The sequence below is a fragment of the Schistocerca americana genome, chromosome 7 (assembly GCF_021461395.2).
Source record: "Schistocerca americana isolate TAMUIC-IGC-003095 chromosome 7, iqSchAmer2.1, whole genome shotgun sequence".
NCBI classification, from domain to species: Eukaryota; Metazoa; Arthropoda; class Insecta; order Orthoptera; family Acrididae; genus Schistocerca; species Schistocerca americana.
Window position 1 is genome coordinate 215,346,923 of NC_060125.1, and position 12,303 is coordinate 215,359,225.

Sequence of the window (12,303 nt, forward strand, 5' to 3'; positions counted from 1 at the left end):
TCAAATGATTTGACCGATAGTACTTGCGACACTGAGTGTAATGATGACAATCCTCCATTTACAGACAATCAGTGTGTACCGACCGCTAGTAATGATTTTGATCCTAATGATGAACAAATAAATTCAATTGTGTCCTCTGTTAATTTAACGACAATTGATGACGCGGGACGTTCTGTTACAATGAACGCTGCCCAGCTTGACACACCCGGTTTGCAAAATTTATGTAATGAACAGATTATTATTTCTAACGAAAATGAACAATGTACTCAAAGTACGACAGATTTATTTGATTCCGATTTAGTGACTAACAGTGCACATCCGACAATGGATCACAGTTTCGATCTGCTATATGGACACGTATGTTACGAGCTAGAAACATTTCTCCGATCTATATGTCCAGGTACCACGCTTCTTCGAACCCTTGTGAACGATTAATGAAAGAAATTGGTAAACTGTGTAGAATATACTGCCATAAAAAACATATTGATTGGGACACACACATACTCTCATTCCAGGATGTAATTAATTCCATACCAAATGAATCTACTATGCTATCTCCGTCTGTTATACTGAAAAATGTTGAACCACCTAACAAAATTAAAGAATTAGTAACCTTTCCTACATCTCGTCGACTACGACACAATGAAATAATTGACATTGCGCTGAACAACATCAAACGTGCCGCAGAGCGCCGGAGAAGACAGCAAAAACAGGTTTGTACACACTGTGACTTTCACATTGGACAGAAGATATTAGTACGTACACACTATTTATCCAATAGAGGCAAAGGTAGGTGTAGTAAATTTGAGCTTCTATACGCAGGTCCATATCGAATTCGCAGCGTTCCTCACCCCAATGTAGTACACGTCGAAACTTTGAGAACCAGAAAATCGAAAGTGAACCACCACATCTCCAACATCAAACCTTTTCTTGAATGAAGATACTTTATGATTTATTACACTGTAATGCCATTTGCTAATTTTTTATGACCACTTATGCAATTATATTCACATGAACACTTACTGATGATTATCGTATTTTTTCTTGGCAAGTGCCCGGCAAGGTAAGGTTAGCAGGTCGCTCTTCTTGTCGTTACACATCAGACCGTGCATATTTTTCCAGATGAACTTACACATTTTATGACCACTTATGCAATTATATTCACATGAACACTTACTGATGATTATCGTATTTTTTCTTGGCAAGTGCCCGACAAGGTAAGGTTAGCAGGTCGCTCTTCTTGTCGTTACACATCAGAGCGTGCATATTTTTCCAGATGAACTTACACATTTTATGACCACTTATGCAATTATATTCACATGAACACTTACTAATGATTATCGTATTTTTTCTTGGCAAGTGCCCGGCAAGGTAAGGTTAGCAGGTCGCTCTTCTTGTCGTTATACATCAGACCGTGCATATTTTTCCAGATGGACTTACACATTTTATGACCACTTATGCAATTATATTTATGTGACTACTTACTGATGATTGTCGTATTTTTTCTTGGTAAGTGCCTGGCAAGGTAAGGTTAGCAGGTCGTTTTTCTTGTCATCATATAACAGACCGTGCATATTTTCCATTTTTCATGTATGTATGATTGTTTTCCTGTTTTGTTTGTATGCACTATGAAATATTTAAGATATAACAAATATCAGTTGACTTTGACATATTGCCTTATGATACCTCAACATCGAGACTACTTTACTCTTTTTTTTTTTTTTTGCTGCTACATTGTGATACACTGTGTACATTTTTGCCTCTGAACACTGTCTATGTTTTTGGCATATTACGTTTTCTGTCATCCTATGCTGTATGCTCAATTATATCACTAGAAACCAGTTTTTATTTAATGGGTATATGAATTAAATGCAAGACATTAATCTTTGTTCATCGTTTTCAGAAAGAAATAACGTGTAAAAGAAATAAATTAAACAGAAATGGGAATTTCACCTTCGGAATGAACAAAAGAAGATGCAATACCTCGTGACGAAGAGTAAATGGATCAGAATTAACAAGCATTAACAAGAATATACTATACACATCGTAGAATAGCAGTCTTAACTAATTTTTTCTTTCAGAATACGAGGCGATTGATGCAGGATGTCAGACAGAACTACACATCTTCGTTTTAGTGATGAAATATGCTAGAAATAAGGAATAGTTGTATAATGAATAATGAAGTGACTGTTTTGCAGATGATAAAGAATGATGATGAATAATGATGAAGAATATGCTACTATGGATAATGAAGTTTTTCTTTACAGGTGATGATAATAATGGAGTTATGATAATATGGATAATGAAGTGTTTTCTTTACAGATGAGGATAATGTTGAATTTTATGTATTTATGCTATGTAGTTATTTAAGTATTTGTTGCAGTTTGTTTTGACAGTATGTCTTATATCGCATGGTATGATGACTGAGGGTTTTGGAAAGGACAGCTAGAGAACATATATATATTTTTTATACACATTTCACTACCTGTTAATTCGAAGTTCACTACTTTTCAGCATAATATGCGTTTCTTCTTTCAGTTTAATGATCCATTTTTGTATATTTTGCAGAAGAAATTATTCATGAAATTAATGTGCTATAAGCAGTTGTTCATTAAACCTATGTCATTTATGAATGTGATCACATATACTTTACTTGTTTCATAACCTTGCTACAACTGACTCATGACGAATGACGTTACACATCTTCATTTCCAGCAATAAGTCAAAAGCAAATATTTTCATGCCCCAGTAATTAATTATCGATCCCAACGCAATGCATTGCTAGCACAAAAAAAATGTATTACCAGTCCCAAATAATGCTACCAGTTTAAGAGAGTTCTGAGTAATACTGAGTAATGTTTTCTAACCACAGACCTTGAGTAATAGTTAGAGTATGTCACATTTTCACTATGTCATATGTCACTTGAATGATGGAAAATGTTTTGTACTATTCAATACTTGCTGACCAATGAGTGCTGATAATTATTTTAAATATGTCATATGTCACTTGAATGATGAAAAATGTTTTGTACTATTCAATACTTGCTATATGTTTAGTAACTGACCAATGAGTGCCAATGATTACTATAACTAAGTGAATTACGTTAATACTATGCCATTCATTAGCTCCTGTTTTGAATGATGACTTCTGATGATTGGTAACTGGCCAATGAGTGCCAATAATTATTTTAAATATGTCGTATGTCACTTGAATGATGAAAAATGTTTTGTACTATTCAATGCTTGCTATATGTTTTGCAACTGGACAATGAGTGCCAATAATTATTTTAAATATGTCGTATGTCAGTTGAATGATGAAAAATGTTTTGTACTATTCAATACTTGCTACATGTTTTGCAACTGGACAATGAGTGCCAATGATTACTATAACTAAGTGAATTACGTTAATACTATGCCATTCATTAGCTCCTGTTTTGAATTATAACTTCTGATGGTTTGTAATTGGCCAATGAGTGCCAATGTTCTCTGTAAACAGATAATTTATGAACATTATTCTGTAATACTACATACATGGTACAGAAATGTTCAGTAACTGGGCGATGAGTGCCACCAATTACTCAAATCAGTTGTTAGACTAGTGTAATTCTCAATGAAGACTAATATGTGACTTAATGTCCTTCAACTTCTGACCTAATTACTAGAAATTACTGCAATATCCGTTTGTCCTGTCCATCCTCATGCTCATGGAGCAGTATATTTGGTTTTTGCACTAATTCTACGTTGGTGTACCTTACAAGAACGCGGTGTTGACACGACATGCTGTCCACCATCTTGAGCGATGGAGATGTTATTATGGTCCCACTGTTTGGTGTACCAAATGTACTACCAAAATGATAACATGGAATATTACTACTACATTTCAGTGTCTTGGCTACACTGATTAATACTTCAAGGAAAAGAACCTCAGATTGTCTCACATGGTGTTGTGCTTCTATAGAAAGATATGGACTTTCAGTGCAGCTGCGTGCAACCTAAAGTGCTGCAACCATGACACAATCCTTCCCGTTCCTTTCCTAGTTCTTGTAAAATGGTAAACACTTATACAATGCGTTTAAATTCTTGTAAAATGATAAAGACTTATACAGTGCGTGTGCACTTTATTTTACTCCATGATATGTTACGTAAAAATGCCAAAGACTTCTACAGTGCGTATGCACTTTATTTCACTCCTTGATATGTTTATTTGTTATAAAAAAGCTAAAGAGTTTTACAGTGTGTGTGCACTTTATGCCATTAGTACTCATTATGTATACATTTTGTGATTCCCAGATATGTTCTGTACTACAGTGAGTGTGCACTTTCGTCATTTTGTTAACATGATTTGTATTCATTGCGTATACATTTTTGTGATTTGCTGATATGTTCTGAACTACAGTGCGTGTGCACTTTTGTCATTTGTCAATATGATTTGTACCCATTATGTTTATTTGTTGTAAAAATGCTAAAGAGTTCTACAGTGCGTGTGCACTTTTGCCATTTGTTAATATGTTTTGTACTCATTGTGTACACATTTGGTCATTGCCTGATATGTTCTGTACTCAGTGCATGTGCACTATATTTTATTTCATGTTCTGCACCTATATATATGTATATATTCTGTGATTGTAAAGTTAGTTAATTAAGAAAAATTTTGTGCTCATGGCAAGTCCAATTGACTCACCATCGCTGCCAAATTTTTGCCCCCCCGGTGGAGGGTTATGTAAGGGGTATGCTTCGCCAACGATGGGCGAGGCGTGACAGAATCTCTGACCAGAGAGTAGTTTATCGTTAGTTGTTGCTTGTCGCTAGTCTGCGCTTGTCTGCGGGAGTCGACAGTAGTCGAGTAGTAGTCTGCGTAGTCTGTGGGAGTCGGCATGTGTCGGCTGTGTGCTCTGCTCGCGACTCTGGTCAGGACTCTGGAGGATGAGTATTGTTGTAGAAGGTAAAGAAGCAGCATTGCGCGTATCTAATAATGTATGTTAATTGTAATTTAATTTGTTCCAAAAAGATGCCCCAATAATAATTTTTATAACATGAAGTACCTCCTTTAAAAAAAAGCAGTCATTTCAATTTTAAGAATATTTCCAATGCATGATCATTCCTTCCAAAAAGAAAAAAAAATATACGCCAGCATTGCACGAAGCTGTGTCGAAAGATATCTAATTAAGAGCAGATATAACTGCAGTTTTTATTGAGGTAAGAATTTTTGCTTTTTTTATTAAGAATACAGGGCCGAAGGTCAGCGCTGCTGTCCTTATAAAATTTATCAGGTTACTAAATTTTTTTATTATTTTGGTGTTTAGGAATTTTTCTGTTTCGAACTTGACATTAAATGAGAAAAGAATTTTGTGGGAATATTAAATGTGAATGCATTTTTGCACACAGACTATAAATGGGAGCCAATTTTGCTCAGAGGTTACAATATTAAGAAACATTCATGCAATTATTATTTCTTGTGGGGAGTTTACGCTTGGCTCCATTATCATTTTCATTTAACATTTTCTGTGGGAAGGTTACAAGTTGAGGTCAATGGGATTCTTGGTAAGAACACCGAGTTTCCTTTATGTTTACCGATTAAAATTATTGCTTCAATAATGTTAAGAAGTAGTTTGTCGTGAATGGGTCGTGGATGTGAGTAGAAAAGTTAAGATTGCATAAGATGAACATGCAAGAAAACAACCTGTCAGCCAGAGCGCTGGGAAGCAGGAGAGGTTGCGTTTTTGTGGCAAGGGACGCTGGAGCTACGCGACCAGCTACGACAGAATGTTCTGGAAGGACGACAGGACACTGGAGACGCGCGTGATCGTGGGGGATTGCATCAGACGAGCCTATATAAGCAAGGCCGCTGGTGCTGCTAGGGAGATTCCTTCGACAGTTACCTCAGACGCTGGACCTGAGTTACTCTGCCCTCGGGACGACACTTAGTTTCTCGTGGCACTTAGCTGCACAGGGTACAGGCAGGATTGCCCAACTTACATTCACTGTGTTGGTGCCTCTTAGGGTTCGACAGTGGTCTTATCGTACCTCATGTTTCATCTCAGTTATTTCATCAGAAGTATACGTCCTTTATCCCACCGAGTTCCCTTGTCTCCAAAGAATTTCCAGCTTGTTTTCCAGCACCAGGACTTCGAGTTGGACGAACCACCTCATTACTGGATTTAGCGTCTAGCTCCCATCCTGATCCACTCGCAGGAAATTGCAGACGCGACAAGTTGTTTGACAAACAATCTTGTGCCATTACATAATTGGATGAGTTAATATTTCGTAACAGTATTATTGGCGATCCAATTTTCTGTTTCAATCCAGACAGATGCATACCGACGGATTTAATGAGACTAAAAATTTGGTTGGAAAGTTGACACTTTCTTCTTGGTCCATTATTGTATCCATCGATTTATAAATTGTTTCTGCTCCTGGAATCATCTTCTGTACTAGCTGATTTATTTGTTGCACTACGTCAGTCGTTGATGTTACAATAGTTCGCTCACACAACCACTCTTTATTAAGGTAGTTCATTCCTATCGATGGATACACTTTATCAATACGTTGTTCCTCGGCGTCTACCACATTGCATAATTCTTATGTTAAAATGAGCTTACCAGAATACGGATCAAGAGGGTAAGTGCCATTTCCAATTTTGAATAAATTTTCGGCAAATATGTGACCTTGTGGATTTCCTGTCATTAATGCACGCATATTTTCTTTCAGAGATAGCTTTTCAATCTTATCCCAAAATATTAGTGTCTTTAAACTTGCGTTTATTTCATCTGCTGGTATTGGTTTTGGAATTACCGGTAACGTTTGCCGAAAGTCTCCTGGTAATAGCAATAAAACTCCTCCCATTAATCTGTAGTTTTTCCGAAGATTTTGTAATATTGTGCTTCAAGATTTTTTTATGGGCCATTGTGCATTCGTCCTGCATAATATTTTGCATCGCATTAAAAGTTTACCACCCGCCAAAGATCTCGTTATATCACTGACTGGAAACTCTTGTTGAGCTACATTTAATGGCAATTTCAAAGCGGAGTGTGCCGTTTACCGCTCTCCATTAATGCTTTTGAACACTATGCAGGGTTGCGAAAAGCTGCTTTTACGTTTGGGCATTATGCTCCAATAAATTTTCATGTTCTTTATTATTACACATAGATATTAATTATTCCTCATTGAAATGTTGGACTGGAACCGAATCACAGTCTTCGCGAGCAGTTTTTCCATATTTTTCCTGTGATAATTATAAATACATTACACCACGAAATTTGTATTGGCAGCGCCGAGTCTTAATTACGTTATGCGGGCTTTCCAATACTACACACCCTCCGACCCAGAGTTGCAATATTAGAAGTTTTGGCTGGTTTCGTTGCCTAGGGGCTGGGACACGTAGTTGCCGCATTACAAGCCAAATACTGCTGAGTCTACAGTATACAATATGAATAGACACATGAATCGAATGGTCGAAGGTTCCTATCACTCGGCAATTGAGAATTAATTTTGTAGCTTATAAATGTAAGATTGCAATTAAATAAAATTTGCAGGTACTATCTTAACTACTTTAAATGATGTGTACGATAGTAGAAGTACTTTTGTGAATGCAGTATATTTCTGCAAAACACTTATTGGTGTCTGTTACGGTGCTCGCTTATTTCCAGGTCCGTATCGATCTTAGTGCTGAGTTTTCACGCAGATGGCGCTTTGGCGTTAGGCGGTTGTTTCCGTGTGTGATTGCTGGCCGGGGTTAGCTGGTGGCATGTGAGGAGAAGAGAGGTGGCTGCCTTGGCGTGAAGACAGTTCGGCTCGGCTGGGGTTGTTTGCGTCTGGACGCCGAGTGGGGCCCGATGGGAAGACCAGACCGTGATTTTATGGTTAATAGTGTGGACAGCGGGGTGGTGTGCCGTTTAACTTGATTCGCAAGGGGAGCAAAATCTCGCCTGTTGTAGTTTGTCGAGCCTGAGTTTGAAATACCTTCTATGTGCGGCGGTATGTCATTTCGTCCTCCTGTCTCTCCGTCGCTGGGATTGCTATCCTCGTTTACCGTCCCATAGATGTATACCGATGGACTACGCTGCTCTCTGTACTCTACTAGACGCTGGTGATGGAAGTGCGTCGTTCAGCTGCACGTTAGTCTGGGTGCTTTATGTTTGATCTTCAAGTGCATAGTCTTCGAGTGGCACTCCTTAGAGTTTGCCTTGCGCAGTTAGATTGGAGTTTATTTTGTATGTTGGTGCTTCCGCTTTCCGTCAACGAAGGTAAAGCTTGATTCGGCACTCCGTACGGCGCTTGGCACCTCAGCAGGCGGGTCGGAGCCACCTTCGCGATTAAACGGAAGCCTTTGGACTGAGAGGTCTAGTGTTTTGCATATTGTTCATAAATTGTTGTTTTGGTATTAAGTTCTCTGAGGTTTCTTATGGATTTCCCGGGATTTGGTCTGTTGTCCGGCCCGGGCTAAGTCTCGTCATTTTAAAGGTCGGTCCTTGTTTTGGTTTAGTACGATTTTGGTTTACTGCCTGGTTGTTCTTGTAGTACGCCGGGTCGCTGCGGTTGTGTTGCATTTTGTATGGGGCTGTGTGCTCGGAGCCGTGGAGTACCATTTGTGTGAACTGCTTCACTGGGGAGTACTGATCGGGCCATTCTTGGTTTTCTTTGTGTGAATGAAATTATTTCATATATATAATAATGAAATTATTATTTTAAAGTAACATTATCACTTAAATGATTTAATTCTTGTTGCGTTAATTGCAACTTGGATACTGAAAAATTTAGTAGTGTAATTACGCAAGATTTAATAGTGGTACATGCCCCTTTACGTTTCATAATCTGTTAATTACCGAAAGACCTTAAGCTCATACTCATACGATGTGATTTTCTTAAATTATTGTATTTTTATGTCATGTTATTGTTTTTTAAATTTGCTGATCACTGGTGTACTGTTCCAAGTATTAAAATGTTTCAGGTAGCTATTACTTGGGTGGAACGCGCGGAACTGCAACGGAGAGAGTAGCTGCGTGCCTTACGTGTCCGTTGTTGGCGCGGCCTGGTGTCCGTTGTTTGTTTTGGTGCACCTGAGTTAAGTATTGTGTTGCCTCCTCCCTTGTGGCCCCGTCGTGTTCTTCTCATAAACATTTCCCTCAAGACACTTTAGTTAATTTTGTGCTAGTATTATTTTAATTTCTTACATTGGTAAAATTGTGCGGCCTTCATTATGCACACTGTTTGTCATAATTATCATATATCATGATGTGCGTGTGTAATGGTGCAATAAATAGATGATTGTTATTTCTGTTGGCGCCCTTCATGCCTCCTTTCTTGTCCCTATTGGTACGTTATCCTTGTGTTGGTAAATCCACAACAGTGTCGATGGTCCAGCAATTAAATTAAATATAAGTTGAATAACAGGGAAACATTAGATTCCTACTGAACGTAATTAGTTATGAACAACATAGCTCGCGAGATATTCACTTCTAAACGCACACTACGTCTTCACTGCAGAAGCCACGGAAATCACACATGAGCACAGGTCGGCACTCCGAAATATTCCTATCCCTCGCGATCACGCGCAAACTGCTCCACTCCAAGTCTTTCCCGCGACTGTGCGTCCGTCGCGCCGTCCAGCACTTTCCGTGTCCTGTCCCGTACTGTCGAACTGTCCGTCGTCCTCTCCGGAGACGATACTCCCATCCAGTCTCCCCATTCACGAGCGCTGTAACTGGATAGAGCGCTCCCGCCATGTCTTCAAGCCAACGCACCCACACACATATTTAAGCACATACGAATTACCGGAGTTACATTTAAATAACTTGAAATTAAATAAATATTCCTACGGCTGGACCATAAACACGTTCTAACACACATTATTAAATACATAAACAATTAAATAAACATATATCAAAAGAAAGGAAGCAAATGGTAGGCCAGGAGCCTAATGTCGCTGTGCTTTCTAAAACACAGTAAATAACTAACCAGTTTATTCATGAATAGCATGTATCGAATATTAACAAAGATATGGATGAATCAATATAGTTATAAGCATGCTGCTACCGTTTTTTCGTGTAACTGTGGAGTACTTATGGGCTGACGCGATCGATAGTAATCGGCCACTTTGACCTCCAATAACTCATGTACTATTTAAGTTACATGCCTGTAATTCATACCAATTTAGGTTTACACTAATAGCTTTCTAAGGACACGTAGATCGACGAAATCGGATGAACCGTTTAGATTTTGGAAATTAGTTGCTGGGTGTTACTTGTATAATTTCCCGTCGGATACTAAACTTTAAACTAATAAAGATATTGAAAATCTGATTACACCATCAGAATCGTCGTGCAATTAATGGTAATTTACATGTTTCTTTTTGAAGTATCATGATTCATCTGGCTACTATTAATTTCTATACGAGATGTGAAATGTCTGCCATTAAGGTTCCACAAAGTCCGCCATCTTTGGCACTCCCGGCGTGTCTCCTTCATTGTCACAAAGCACCGTCCTCGTCACAGCGGAATTCCCAGCCACGCGGCTGGACCCTGCCCTGGGGCTACCCCTCTCGTCCGGCTAACGTTTGCCACCACGTGTTTGCTGCCGGGCCCCGGCTTTGGCGAGGGTCCAGTGCGGCCCCGCCAACTTAGAATATTTTCAGGGCACCACAATTCGCCCGTTACCTCAGAGTTAACATTACAAATTTTGCCACGCACAACCAGCCACTTCCACCCGCCGCGACCAAAACACCATAGTTCACAATGCGAGACTTAAGGCGACGTCCATACATAAGCGCCACTGGTCTACAGTGAATAGCTTTGACTACAAAGTAAATTATACGGACACACGTCCCACTTATAAAGGGTGGCCCAAAAAGGATGGTCACATTTTAAATAACTATAACTCCATCAGTTTTACAAATTAATTTTATTCAATTACGTAACTAAATGCTCCCAGGCACCCAATTACAAGAACTAACCACAAAAAATCATGTACGGAAAATGACTTCCGGAAGATGGTGTCCTTCCTCGGTGATGCATTCCACAAGTCTTTCCTCGAAATTTTCCATCACTTTCACTACTGTTTCTTCTTGAATTGCCATAATTTCCGCACTGATTGCCTCCTTCAGATCAATTAAGTTTCGGGGCTTCTTTACGTAGACTTTTGACTTTAGGTATCCCCAAAGAAAAAAATCACAGGCTGAGAGGTCAGGTGATCTCGCGGGCCAGTGGACATCTCCAAAACGCGAGATGATGTGGTGGGGGAACATCCGCCTTAAAACACACATGGAGTCATTGGCTGTGTGGGCCGTGGCCCCGTCCTGTTGAAACCAAATTCGATCTCGATTTACATGTAACTCTCGCAGTTTCGGCACCAAAAAGCTACGTAGCATGTTAACGTAACGTTTCGAGTTCACTGTGACTGTAGCGTTGTTCTCCTCAAAAAAATAAGGACCAACAATCCCCAATCTTGAAATTCCACACCAGACTGTTACCTTAGCACTATGAAGAGGCTTTTGGTGCAATTCTCTGGGATTATCTGCTGCCCAATACCTGCAGTTTTGTTTATTGACATAGCCGTCTAAATGGAAATGGGCTTCATCTGACATAAGAAGCACAACATCATTATTAGAGTACAAAATGTCAAGCATTGATTCACAAAATCGTCTTCGCTGCTCAAAATCACGATCATACAGCTTTTGCGTGATCATAATTTTGTATGGGTGAAACTGTAACTCACGGCTTAAAATACGCTGCAACGAACTACGGCTGAGGCCTAAAGTTTGAGCACGACGCCTAGTGGAACGACGCGGGCTTTGCAGCACTGACGCTCTAACATCATCAATGTTCTGTGGAGTAACTGCCGTACTTGTACGCCCTGTAGATTTACCACTTTTGACAGACCCTGTTGTCCGGAATGCAGTCACCCAACGTGATATGGGTCTGCGATCTGGAATGGGTCCATCACGCGCTACACCAAAACGTTGTCGAAACAATCGTTGCACAGTAATAAACGATTCATCATTTCTGAAAAACTGTTCCACAGCAAGAACACGATGCTCGACCGTCCACTGCGCCATCTCATGGCAAACTGGGTGTAATGGCCGACTTGCAGACGGCCGGCAGTGGTCCCCCCTCCTCACCTTTCAATGGTACTACGCAGTTCAAATCCGACCATCCTTTTTGGGCCACCCAGTACAAGGTGACAAATATTCAAACGGCTTGGTTCAAATGGCTCTGAGCACTATGCAACTTAACTTCTGAGGTCATCAGTCGCCTAGGACTTAGAACTAACTAAACCTAACCAACCTAAGGACATCACACACATCCATGC